The following is a 14,570-nucleotide window of genomic DNA, read 5'->3' on the forward strand; positions in this document are numbered from 1 at the left end:
CCTGCTTCACAGGATCGTCGCTGTGAGCAAGAACTGGCGTGAGGTCTAGGCACATAGACTTTCTTGAGTTCTGGGAGGAATGCCATAATATAAATCTAATAAAATTGATAGGCCAATAGTGAAAATAGTTTTAGGCTCATTCCCAAAGTATGTAGTGATGCTGAGTGAGTACAACCCAGTTAAGAACAAAGTATTATTTTCCCAGGAATGAAAATAATTTCCATGAATCATTACATTTACTGCCTCCTATTGCTGCTGTTTAAAACCTGCACAGCCTCTTCTGATGCTCTGATGTAGTAAGAGGGAGAAAAAAAACCTGGCACATTACGTTTTACTCCAACTCTCTTGCACAACTTTGTGTCTTTGTGGCTCTCTTGAAGTTTCTAACTATCATGTGCCTATGATGCTATTTAAGTCCAATTAATTAACTGCTGGAGAACATATGAGCTTGTTATGAGCATAGCTGAGATGATTGCAAGCTTATTTTAGAGAAGGCCAGCTATCAATATGAATACAAAGATGATTAAGGTCATTAAATGAGCATAAAATAATGTTCAGAGTGAGTATGTGCTTTTAAATAGCCAACAGTTCGTACTATCAGTCATAAGTCATTGTAAAGTTATTTCATCTTTCTCTACTTAATGAATTTTCTGCACTATGAGAAAAATGCAGGGGAAAAACCAGAGGAAAACAGAGGAAAGTTACAAGAGAAGACAGTGGTATCTGGGCCCCATAAATCAAGCAATATGATTGCCCAATATAATCTATGAATACTGACACCTTGGACAGATTCAAGTAACATCTCAAACCAGGATAATGAAACAAGAATTGCTGTGCTCATATATTTTGACCAAATAAACTATACTATGGAGTAACATAATGTCTTGTCTCAATCTAATGTTAAGAAATGGATTCTGATTTTGCAGCACAATAGATCACACATCACCAAAACTGTTACGTTTGGGCAATAACGAGGCAGGAGACCAGGGTAGTGACAACAGCTCTTTAATATACAGTGAACCCAGCAACCTGCGCTGGGGAAAACCTCTCTTTTTATACAGTTCGGCCGGTGGCCTCAACCAATCAGCAACGTGCTAAATTCCCACCAAAACTTTTAAAGATACATTACACTCCTTCCCTCCCAGAAAACACTTTACTCATATTTGCATAAATTCAGCATATTATTTCTCTACGTAGTCGCACAGGTACGCTGGGCGTTTCCTAACTCTGTCGGACCTGCGCAGTTCATTTCCTGGGAGTGAGTCGAGCTGACCGGAGGGACTGCTCGTTCCTCTCAGCTCCTCCTCCAGGCCATCCGGCCTCGGATTACTTGCCGAGTCGTGCCTGCTGTCTTCAGGAAGGGCCGGATGGTGTCGCTGGACCTCGTCTGAACCAGATAAGTCCCCCGTTTTTTCTTGGTTTGAGTCAGCTGTGGGTTCAATCAATGAGTAGTCAGGGCCCGTCCCATCTATCTCTGGTCTAGTGTAAATTCTATTTCTTAGCTGATCTATGTGGCGTCTCCACACCCGGCCGTCCTCTATCTCTACGAGATACGACTTGGGGCCCGTGGTGTCTATGATTGTTCCCTTTAGCCAGTTTGGGCCATCCCCGTAATTGTGTGCCCATACATAGCTTCCTATGGCCAGTTCTCTTGTTTTGCCTGGTGTTGTTTTGTACCCGTCTGGCGTGTAATTAGGGTTTAAACGGTCTAATGGACATCTTAGTTTTCGTCCCATCAGTAGTTCTGCTGGGCTGCGGCCAGTGGCCACACAAGGGGTTCTGTGTTGTACCGATAGGAATGCATCGATTTGTGATTGCCAATCGCCTGGGCCACTTCTGGACAATGCCTCTTTCGCGCTCCGGACGAAACGTTCAGCAAGGCCGTTCGTCGCAGGGTGGAAAGGCGCCGAGAGGGCATGTCGGATGCCCTCTTCTGCCAAGTACCCCTCAAAAAGTGTCGCGGTGAACTGTGGCCCATTGTCTGACACTAGAGTGTCCGGCAACCCGTGCGTTGCGAAAAGGTGCCTTAGTGCTGAAATGACAGCTTCAGCGGTTGTGGATTTCATTAGGATGATCTCCAACCATTTGGAGAATGCATCCACCACTATTAGAAACGTTTGGCCGTGGAAGGGGCCGGCGAAGTCTATGTGTATACGGGACCAGGGGCCTTGGGGTTTCTCCCACTCCCGGATTGGGGCCGTCGGTGGTAGTGGTCTAGACTCCTGGCACACTTGGCATCTGCCAACCTTGTCGCTAATCTCTTTGTCCATTAGGGGCCACCACACATAGCTCCTAGCTAAACCCTTCATTCTCACGATCCCAGGGTGACCTTCGTGCAGAAGTTCCAGAACTTTTCCCCGCAGTTTCTCTGGAACAACCACCCTATCCCCCCAGAGCAGGCAACCCCCTTGCACTGATAATTCCCCGCTTTTCTTAACAAATTCTTTGAATCGCTCGCCCGGCGCAGCGGGCCACCCCCTTTGAACCCAACCAATTACAGTTCTCACAGTAATGTCCCGGTATGAAGCCCGAGCCACCTCCTTGGACGTGACTGGGCCAGAGTCCAGAGAGTCAATTAACAGTATGGGTGTCCCCGGAGTGGGGTCCTCGATCGCCCCTGGCAGTGGGCATCTGCTTAATGCGTCCGCATGCCCCAACTCCTTTCCTGGCCGATGCCGCAGCTTATAGGAGTAGGCAGCTAGAAAGATAGTCCATCGGGTCAATCGGGGCGAGAGTGCCACGGGTGTTGGCCGGTCGCCAGCCAGCAACCCTAATAGTGGTCTATGGTCAGTAATAATTTCAAAGTCTCGACCAAAAACGTATTCATGAAATTTCTTCACTCCTGAAACTATGGCTAGGGCTTCCCTGTCCAACTGACTATAGTTCCTCTCTGCCGAGGACATCGTTCTGGAGTAGAAAGCTATTGGGGCTTCTGTGCCATTCGGAAGTCTGTGGCTGAGCACCGCCCCCACCCCATAGGGGGATGCGTCGCAAACTAACACCACTGGCATTGTGCTATTGTACTGGATCAGTAAACTATCGTTCGATAGTAGGTTTTGTACTGCCTCGAATGCTCTAGCTTCTGCCTTTCCCCAAGACCAAACAGCATTCTTCCCCAGTAACTTATGTAGCGGCTCGGCAACCGTCGCCTTATTTTTTAAAAAGACCGCGTAAAAATTCAATAGGCCCAGAAATGCCTGTAGCTCTGTTTTGTTTCTGGGTGCTGGGGCCTTTTTTATCGCCTTGATTTTGCTCTCTGTGGGGTGAATTCCTTCCTTGTCTATTCGGTAGCCCAAGAAGTCTACGGATTCTACCCCTATTTGGCATTTGTTCACTTTAACTTTTAGACCGGCTGACCGGAAAATGCCCAAAACTTTTCTCAAACGCTCCCCTAGTTCTTCCAAATTCTCGGCGGATACCAACACATCATCAAAATATGGTACCACCCCCGGGAGCCCTTGCAGAAGTCTTTCCATTAAATTTTGAAAAAGGCCAGGTGCCACACTCACCCCAAACTGTAATCTGGTACATTTAAAGGCGCCTCTGTGAGTTACAATTGTCTGGGCTTCGGCTGTGTTGGCATCTACGGGCAGCTGTTGATAGGCTTGGGCCAAATCTAATTTGGCAAAAATGTGCCCTTGCCCCAGCGAATGCAGCAAATGCTGTACCACTGGAACCGGGTAAGCGCTTTTTTGCAAGGCTTTGTTTAAGGTCGCCTTGTAGTCAGCGCAAATTCGGATTGACCCATCTGGTTTTACTGGGGTGACGATTGGCGTCTCCCATTTTGCATGGTCGACTGGTACTAGTATCCCTTGACTGACTAGTTTGTCTATTTCCCGGTCAATCTTGGGCTTAAGGGCGAAAGGAACCCTCCTCGCTTTTAACCGTATGGGGGCTACCTGAGGATCTAAGTTGAAAGAAATAGGGGTCCCCTTGTACTTGCCCAGGCAGTCTTTGAAAACATCTTCAAATTCTTCCATTAGGGCGTCCTTTAGTTTAAAGTCGTTTCTGTAGATGCCAGTCACTCCCATGCCCAACGCTCGAAACCAGTCTAGACCCAACAAGCTTGGCAGGGTCCCCTCGACTATCGTGATGGGCAGGGTTTTCTCGTGTGGTCCGTACTCGACGCGGACGGACGTTGTCCCTCGAACAGGGATGCGATTCCCTTGGTAGTCTTGCACTTTTAGCCGCTGTGTTCGCAGTTTGCGCTTGGCGATGTTCGGCAAAGCTTTCGCAAAATTGTCCCAGGACATGATTGTGATCGCTGACCCTGTGTCCACCTCCAGTCGGCACGGCACTCCTTCGATTTTTGGTTTTGTGAAGATCTTCTTCTCTAAACGGGTCGCTGCACGACCCACTATCACAGTCGTTCGATTTGACTTTGCGCCCTTTTTGTTTTGACCAATCACGGGTCGCCTTGCCGATCCCGCGCTCTGATTGGTTGGTTTGAATTTTCGGCGGGAAGGTTGGGGTGCTCGACAGACTTGAGCCAGGTGCCCCTTCTTCTCGCACCGCCGACATGTAGCGTCCTTGAATTTGCATTGTTGACGCTGGTGTTGCCCTCCGCAACTTCCGCAGTCATCCCGGTCTTCTTTTCTCGGTCCCCCGGTGTGGAAAACTCCTTCCTCATCCTCGCCGTCTGATTCGGTCTGGATTTCTTCGTTGTGGACCGGAGTTGATTTCGCGCTCGCCATTGGTGTGAGCGGCTTTTGTAGGGTTTCCGCTGCTTGGGTGGACATCTCATGAGCTCTGGCTTCGTCCAGAGCGTTTGCCAGCGTTAGGTTGCTCTTGGATAGCAGCCGCCTCCGCAAACGAATGTCCCTGACCCCACGGATGAGTTGCTCCAACAGTTCCTCATCCAAATCTCGGTACCCACAATATTTAGAGGCTTTCCTTAGGGCGGCCATGTATTCGCTGATGGACTCGCCCTCTTGCTGTCTGCGCTCTCCAAATTCAAAACGTTGTAACGATTTGGATGGTGTTGGCGCGAAATGGTTCTTCAGTAGGTTCTGCAGAGTTTGCCATGATACCGATTGTACCGGCGTTGGCTCTGCCAGGGCTTCTGCGATGTCGATGACCTCGGGACCGCAGTGGCTCAGGAAATACGCCCTTTTTCTGTTGTCTGGAACTCCTTGCAGTTCGTTCGCCTCGAGGAAACTCTCGAAACGGGTCATGTATGTTCCCCATTTCTCCTTGGATGGGTCAAACGGCGCGGGCGGTGTGTAGCTGGCCATCGCTGCGTTTCCGCCCTGAATTTGCTGGGTTCGGTCCTCGTAGTGCGTTCAGCTCTTTCCTGGTGCTTTTAGCCTCGGAATCCCACCTTCGTCGCCAGTGTTACGTTTGGGCAATAACGAGGCAGGAGACCAGGGTAGTGACAACAGCTCTTTAATATACAGTGAACCCAGCAACCTGCGCTGGGGAAAACCTCTCTTTTTATACAGTTCGGCCGGTGGCCTCAACCAATCAGCAACGTGCTAAATTCCCGCCAAAACTTTTAAAGATACATTACAAAAACCCATTTTATTCTGGTGTAGTCTGTCATGTGAAGTCAAGAGTTGCTGCGTTTTCTATCACACTATTTGAACACATTTTATAGTGAATAACTTACATTCTAGAAAGCAGTGTATATCTGTGAGGGTGAAACACGCAATGCCACAGCTGGCACACAGAGTCCATGAGCTGTCACCCACCTTAGCTCCACCACATATGTGTGTATGCGGTGGCCAGCTGATTTTTGGGGTGTGCGGGGGGCAGGGCACATGTGAGAGATGTGCACACATGCATACACAGGGGGCAGGGACTGAGCACGGGTATGTGTGGCATGCCCCCCTCCAGCCCGATTTTAGGCCCAGGAGGCTGCAAGTAAGCCTGCTAGGCCCAAAATGGAGCATGGGGAGGGGGGTGGCCCGCCTTCCCCATGACCCATTTTTGGGCCCAGGAGGCTGCAGGGAGGATTGCTAGGCCAAAAATGGGGGGGGGTGTTCACATGTGCTTTTGGCACATGATGAGAAAAAAGTTAGCCATCACTGGCATATATGATCTAGTTACAGAGAGTGCAGAATTTCCCATTATATTATGAACAGGGACATATCTCTTCTTTCATACAAGCAAATCCATGGACACAATAATTACTTTAGTCCTTGAATCCGTAGGAGCTTTGTAAATTTATGTCACGTTTTACTTTTAAATATGTATACCAGCTTCTTTTTACAATTCTTCTGTCTAGGGCAAAACATGTACCTTGTTAATTTGTGAATCGGAATACTGCATATGCTTTTAAATGGAACCCTGCCCAACATGAATGAATGTTTTTAGAGATCTATGTTAAGCCATAACATAGCCATACATGGAGTATCTGGATTTAGTATTCAGTATAAACCTGTTTGGTAGATACTAGTCTCTGGCACCCAACGTTTGGACACCAATCTCCCCCCTGTTTCCCCCCCCCGCCCCCCCGAGATTGGCGCCAACCACTGTAATCTTCCAGAAATTCCTTAAAACATGACTTTTTCAGGATCTCTGTCGACAGAGAGACCATGTATGCACTGCATCATGTATAATATTCTGATATGTTCCATTTTGTCAGTTTGGTTTTTTTTATTTATGTTTAACTGTTTTAAATGGCTTTGGTAATGTTTTATGGGTACTCCACAACTTACAAGAATTTGTTTAGCAACTGTTCAAAGTTAGAACAACTGTCAACTCTGAAGCTAGCCTGACTGAGGCCACCTTAGAGGCCTGGCTTCAGGCTTTACAGTGCTGAGGGATAGGGAGGAGGGAATAGAGATAGCTGAGGGTTTGCAGCCAAAACAAAATACTTTCTCCTGGGAACCAAGCACATTCCCACAGGTGACTGAAAGAGGAGTAGTGAAGTTTCCAAGCAACCGGGAAACACCTTGATTGGACCATGTGACTGTTCGGGAAAGGGGGAAAACTTTACTTTTAATTAGGTGAAAACTACGGGAACCTTTAGAGCCGGTTTTCATCAGTCTGCGCCAATATGATATATCCAATAAACCTGTACTTTGAGGAACCTGCTTGCCACGGAGTTCTGTTTGCTATGGGTGTATTACTGGGAACCCTGATAGCAACACTGAAAAACGTGGTTTACAACCAGTCCTCACACTTGCAACCATTGCAGCATCCCCATGGTCATGTTATCAAAATTTGATTGCTTGGTAACTGACATGTATTTACAACTGTTGCAGCATCCTGGAGTTGTGCGATTGCCATTTGTGACCTAACATCAAGTTTCTGCCAAGCAAAGTCAATGAGGGAAGCCAGATACACTTAAGGACAGTATGATTCACTTAACAACTGCAATTAACATTGTGTGATTGCCATTTGTGACTCTGACATCAAGTTTAGTCAATGAGGGAAGCCAGATATACTTAAGGACTGTATGATTCACTTAACAACTGCAATTAACATTGTGTGATTGCCATTTGTGACTCTGACATCAATTTTCTGCCAAGCAAAGTCAATGAGGGAAGCCAGATACACTTAAGGACTGTATGATTCACTTAACATCTGCAATTAACAATTGCTTGTTGCAAAAAAAATCGTAAAATGAGGCAGGAGTCACTTAACAACCACTTTGCTCAGCAACAGCTCTGGTCCCAACTGTGCTCATAAGTCAAGGACTATCTGTAATTGTTGGTTTTATTACAAGTGTATGCTGCCCAGACTCACTTTGTGTGAGATGGGCGGCCACATAAATTTGATTGATAAATAAATAGGAAATCCTCTGTGAGTGAATGCATGAGGAATTCTCTCTAGGTCCAGATGAATCCACTACCATGGGTAAAGTGAAAGATGCTGAGAGTTGAGAAGTCTTTGGTGCTCTCTGAGCCTAGTTATTTGCTCTCAGACATTTCATTACCCAAACTAGGTAAAATCAACAATGCTCTGATGATGTTGCTTAGTTTGAGTAATGAAAGGTCTACAAGAAAACAACAAAGCTCAGAGAGCACCAAGGACCCCTCACCCCTATGCACGGTCACTCACGCCCTCGTGACGTCTCGCCTGGATTACTGCAATGCTCTCTACATGGGGCTCCCCTTGAAGGGCATCCGGAGACTGCAGTTAGTTCAGAATGCAGCTGCGCGGGTTATAGAGGGAGCCCCTCGTGGCTCCCGTATGACACCTATCCTGCGCAGACTGCACTGGCTACCTGTGGCCTTCCGGGTGCGCTTCAAGGTTTTGGTAACCATCTTTAAAGCGCTCCATGGCATAGGGCCGGGTTACTTACGGGACCGCCTACTGCTACCGAATACCTCTCACCGACCCGTGCGCTCTCACAGAGAGGGACCTCAGGTGCCGTCAGCTAGGCAGTGTCGCCTGGCGACGCCCAGGAAGGGCCTTCTGTGGGGCTCCCACCCTCTGGAACGAACTCCCCCCAGGACTCCGTCAACTTCCGGACCTCCGAACCTTCCGTCGCGAGCTTAAGACACATTTATTCATCTGTGCAGGACTGGACTAGATTTTAAATTTATAGGGGTTTTAACTGGTTTTAATATTTATATTATTTTTTAAGAATCTGGCTTTAGAATAAGTTTTTTAATGGTTATTTTAATTTGTACATAAATGTTTTATTTGCCTGTGAACCGCCCTGAGTCCTTCGGGAGATAGGGCGGTATACAAATATGAATAAATAAATAAATAAATAAATAAATAAATAAATAAATTTCAACCCTCAGCTACAAATATTCTCCTTCTATCGATGTTGGAGAGTTGTACTTCAGCTCCATTGGAAGAACTTCAAATCCATCACCATTGCTCTAGGTCAGGGGTATCAAACTCAAGGCCGATGGGCTACATCCAACCCACAGGGTGCTTAGATCTGGCCTATGGGGCCACCCTGGAAACAGTGAAGCACCGGCCCACAGTGCCTCTGCCAAAAACTGAGCTTGTGAGCAGCACCTGTGATCTTCCTAGATTCCATTTTCACTGACAGAGGGCTGGAGGAGGCCATCACAGACAAAAACGGGCCTGGGAGGACAATGGATCCCCCCAGCCCCACCTGGGTCACCAAAGGTGTCCCAACACGAGTGATATCAATCTGACCACATCCCCCACAAGGTCAAACACAACCCTGATGCAGCCCTCAATGAAATTGAGTTTGACAACCCTGCTCTAGGTAATTCATTCCAATAACGAAGCACTTGGACCAATAATTTCTCCTGATCTTCAGATAAAATCTTGCAACTAAGATACACAAGAGCTATCCACACAACAAATGTCGCACATAGACTCATGCCTGCTTGATATTTTCCCTAAATAGCATTAAGGTTAGAGGTGATTTGCCATATTTTTCGGAGTATAAGATGCACTGGACTATAAGACGCACCTACTGTTTTTGGTGAGGAAAACAAGAAAAAGAAAACTGCCTCTACCTCCCAGCAATTTTGCCTCATTGCAGCAAACAGCAAACAGCCTGCTTTATTTACTTTCATTTTTGTTTTCAGCATAGCTTGATTAGCACACACACACACAAAATCTGCTCCCAGCAATTTACCTCCTTGCAGCAAGCAGCAGAGGCCCACGCAGCAATAGGCAATGGCAATCTCTGCAGCCTGAAACATCTGAGAGTTGGGGATAATCAACTTGTGCTAATTAGGCTGTGCTGAAGCTGAAATGGACTGTTTCTCCTTGCTACTTGCTACAAGGAGATAAATTGCTGGGAGGCAGAGGCCAAAGGATGGGGGCCAGTGGGTGAGAGGGGCTACATTCAGTGTATAAGACACACCCAAATTTTCACCCCCTTTTAGGTGGGAAAAAGGTGCGTCTTATATTCTGAAAAATATGGTAACTCACGGTAAAGAACCCATGTTATATCCACATTTCTAAAAGGAAATACCAATTACACCATTATTCTTTTTTCGCTGACTGTATCATGTTCCTCAATCATAATTTATTGAATTGCTTCTCTATTTGCTAGGTGCTGCATTCTTTATTTTGCCGACTGAAAAAAACCAAGGGCCATCAGTTTTTAAGTTAAGGACACATTAGCAAAACACTGACTTTCAGTAGGTTATTGCTGTGACTGAAATATGCATCTGCAACAAAACTTATGTAAAACAGCTGGATGCCTACTGCAAGATGCCTTAATGTTCATACATATGCATTGATATCCAACAGAGAAGATGCATCAATTTTCCCATTAGCAAATTAACTGCTAGAAGGATTGGAGGCTGTGCTGAAGACATAGGTCAAAACTTGCTAAGTAGACGGTAAGGCCTTGCTGGAACAAAACCATCAAATAGGAGCATTGATTGTGACGGGATGTGGTAGGCTGCATTCCCAGGAGTGCATTCCAGAGGAATAAGAGGCAGCTCATTCCAGATATTTAGTATGAGAGAAAGAGACTGAGGACAGCACCTCCCTAATAGCTCAGAGTATATGCTGGATGCAGCTAGTAGAGTACTTAATTGCCACAATTCTGTCTATAGGTGTTGAACAATAAAGAAAATTGCTATTAGAATTAGTACCACTTTATAAAACCTTATTAAGAAGACCATACCTGGAATACTGCATCCAGTTTTGGTCACCACATTACAAAGCAGATGTTAAGACTTTGGAGACTAAAACATATGAAGAACAATTGCAGGGAATTGGCTAATCTAGAGAAAAGAAGGATTAGGGGTGACATGATAACAGTGTTCCAATATTTAAGAGGTTGCCACAAAGAAGAGGTCAATTTATTTTCCAAAGCACCAGAAGGCAAGACAAGAAACAATGGATGGAAACTAATCATGGAGAGAATTTATTTTCCAAAACACTGGAAAGCAAGACAAGAAACAATGGATGTGGAAAGAAGAAATGGAAAGAAGCAACCTGGAATTAAGGAGAGACTTCCTAACAGTGAGAACAATTAACCAGTGGAATGGTTAACAATTAACAATTAACCAGAGGAACGGTTAATTGTGGAAGCTCCAACACTGGAGGTTTTTAAGAAGAGACTGGAGAGCCTCTTGTCTCAAATTGTGAAGCGTCTCCTGCTTGAGAAGAGTTGAACCAGAAGACCTCCAAAGTCACTTCCAGCTCTATTCTGATTCTGAATCCCTCATGTGTAGCCAACCAATGAGATTTGATTCCAAATTGCTTGGAGGAATCACCACGTGTCTTTCTTGGTTTTGGGGGCCTGACAATTGATCAGTTATGAGAACTTTGGGGTTCCTCTGGACTTGTGGGTGAATCATTATGTCAGCGTTCTAGAAAAGCCCCAATCCAAGTAAAAACTCTTAATATGGCTGCCAAAGCTGACACCTTACTTCTACAGAACATCCTTAAATGTCATAACAGATCATCCTTTGCAATGGTGGCTGAAGAGCTGCACAATGCAATTAGTCATTTGTTTTTAGCTACGTTTTTGGATGCCTTAGGATGATGCAAGCTTCTTTCTCCCAAGTGATATCTGTTTGTGAATGCCTTCTCACTGGCAGTGATTCAAAAGCTTAAGTGCAGAAGTGTTCCTTCCCCCACCTTTCCTGCACCTCCATATTCCATTACGATTTGGCATCTCTCCTAGGTTGGTATCTCCTTTCAAGCACATATTTCATTTTATTCCTTCTGCTAACACAAGGAGGCAAAAAACAAAACACAACACCCCCAACTTCTGACGCCCTGGCTGAGCTCACCTGTCATGCTAGGTCATGGTCTGTTTTATCCATGCTTCCTTGAATTAATCATAAGTGTCTGGTTCACATATATTGGCAATTCCTAAACTAGTTTCTAAACCCCACTGGTTTAGTTCTAGTCATCACCTAAACTGAGAGTCAGTTTTGGAATAGTGGTTAAGGTATTGACCTAGAAACCAGGAGACTGGGAGTTCTAATCCCCCCTTAGGAATGAGTTTATGGAGCTGAGATAACTGTGGTTAGGCTCCCCACCCCCCGAGTTCAGTGGTGGGATTCAGCCAGTTCGCACCACTTCGGGAGAACTGGTTGTTAACTTTCTGAGCAATTTGGTAAACGGTTGTTGGAAGAAATCATTGGTAAACGGTTGTTGGAAGAAATTACTTGAATCCCACCGCTGCCCCAGTTGTCTCCTCTGAACTGAAGTACCCAGTTTCAGATGGGAAAAATATAAACTGGATGTTTGAGAAATGCAGTTTTTAATTAGGGTAGGGAAATGAATTAAACTGCAATTTACAAATGTTAATGATTAAGTTGGGCTGCAATCCTACAGCTGCTTACTTCAAAACATACCCCATGGAATTCCAAGTGATTTATAGCAGCAATGGGAACTACTCACATATGTTGAACTATAACTCCCAGCACTTTCCATGCTGATCAAAGACAATTGAAATTGTAGAGCCACTAATACAGGTAGTCCTGGACTTACAATTGGTTGCTTAGCAAGGGTTCGAAATTACAACAGGCTTCCCCAGGCTTTCTTATGAACCAGATTCAAAGTTATCAAGGACGCCCCTCCCCGGTTACATGATTGCATTTTGGGTGTTCATCAACTGGCCCACATTGTGGATGACTGCAGTGTCCTGTTGTCACTTCACCATAATTTACTTTTTTTGTCAGAAACTGGAGTTTACTTCGGGTTTCTGACAAAAACGCCCATTGTAGATAATGGATTTGCTTCATGAACATTAGGGGGGGAAAAATCATATAATTTGCCACATGGTGATTTCCTTAACAACTAGCCCAATTTACGACCATAATTCTGAGCTCAATCAGAGTCTCAAGTGAAGTTTCCCTCTATAAGGAAGGTTGCTACACTTGTATTTAGAAATATGTAAAAAAGTAATTATTGGCGGGGGAGGGAAACAAGTAAAAGGAAAAATGTATAAACCAAGGGTGAAATCCAGCAGGTTCTGACAGGTTCTGGAAAACCGGTAGTGGAAATTGTGAGCAGTTCGGAGAACCGGTAGCAGATTTGAATAGTTCAGAGAACCAGCAAATACCACCTCTGTCTGGCCCCAGAGTGGGGTGGGAATGGAGATTTTGCAGTATCCTTCCCCTGCCACGATCACCAAGCCACACCCTCAAGCCACACCATGCCCACCAAGCCACGCCCATAGACTCGGTAGTAAAAAAATTTGGATTTCACCACTGGTATAATCTGGTTGACCAAAACATTCCTGGGCTTCCCATACTTTTCTTTAATTTGATCTCTGTCTTCCTAACTGAAATCATTAGCTGATCTTAAATTATTTTGGAAGAATTCTCAATCTGCATGTGGATCATTGCATTGCAACAGAAATGCAAGCCAGGTCCGAGTTATGCGATGCCTCTGAGCACTGTGACACAAGGGACTTTCTTCCTATAAAGCTTGAAAACTATTTTTTAATAATACTAAGTTTTTAAAAGAGCTAAAATCACGTGTGAACATTAAGTCTCAAAAAATGTTCATGTTTCAACTGACATCTTGCAACATTTTCCATAAGAACACGTGAAATTTGCCAATTTCCTGAAGTTTTAGTCACTTTGGACACTTGTGGCTAGGTCAATCTGCATTACCTTTGCAGGTTTTCACCCTGGGAAATGTTTTTAGAGACAGAGCAATTTCACCAGTTCGAAGTTTCTCATCTTCATCATTCTACACAAGAAGGTGGGTGAGGGGGGGGACTACATAGAGGCTGTCACCTCAGTTAATCCAAGGATAAATATTTATTTATATTTATTTATTTTGTTTTTGCTGAATCATTTAAGTTTTTTTTAATTTTTTTTATTTTTTAACACAAACAAACATAAAAATCTCATCAATCCAATTATAATGTGTTGGTGGGGTGTTAACATATCTTCTTGTGCAATTTCAAAATAAACGTTTCTTTCATTCATCTGTCTTACATTGTTCAGGTCTCTTATTTCATTAATTTTTAATTAAACAATGGTATTTTATCTAGTAACATTATTCATTCCATTCTCCTAAATTAGTTTAATTCAGATTTCTTCTCTTGACCTTAACCTTTCCCAACTCTTTTCTACCATATCTTTCCTTCTAACCAGTGATAGAATGTCCATTATTTTGTAATATTGTTTATCTTCTTGTTCTTTAATTTCACAAATCATCTAGTTTTGATGTCTCACTTCTCTACCTTGTCGCTTTTATTCAAAACAAATGCTGGTAAAGAGATACATTGAATAAAATTCTCCTGGATTAGTATTTCGGCTGATGCGCTCCTCCCATATCATGGAATGTCTATTCTCAGATAGGCACATTGTACCTTTTTTTAAAAGCTGTAAACTTTGGAGGAAGCAACAGCAAACAAGGATGTCAGGCCACGGTGAATTGGGGTTTTAGTCATTTCAGTTTTGTCAGCTGACAGAGCCCGAGATCAGGGGTCTGCAAACTTGGCTCTTTTAAGACTTGTGGACTTCACAAAGCTGGCTGAGGAATTCTGGGAGTTGAAGTCCACAAGTCTTAAAAGAGCCAAGTTTGCAGACCCCTGCCCTAGATAAATCATTTCCTCAGGAATAAGGTAAGATTCACCCAGCCATATTGTACATACTTTAGCCACTGAATGGTTCACCAAGTTATGAATGTTTAAAGCATGGTTTTATCAATGACTTGAAATTGGATGGGTCTATTCAACCTATTAAGCCCAAAGCAAT

At 44.6% G+C, this 14,570-nt stretch overlaps 1 protein-coding gene across 7 annotated transcripts in view; it reads right to left on the reverse strand.

The window, feature by feature from the left end:
- ANO8 (anoctamin 8) overlaps positions 1-14,570 on the reverse strand; it is an 87,999-nt gene that overhangs the window by 58,864 nt on the left and 14,565 nt on the right. The window lies entirely within an intron of this gene.

The sequence above is a fragment of the Ahaetulla prasina genome, chromosome 1 (genome assembly GCF_028640845.1).
Source record: "Ahaetulla prasina isolate Xishuangbanna chromosome 1, ASM2864084v1, whole genome shotgun sequence".
Lineage (NCBI taxonomy): Eukaryota > Metazoa > Chordata > Lepidosauria > Squamata > Colubridae > Ahaetulla > Ahaetulla prasina.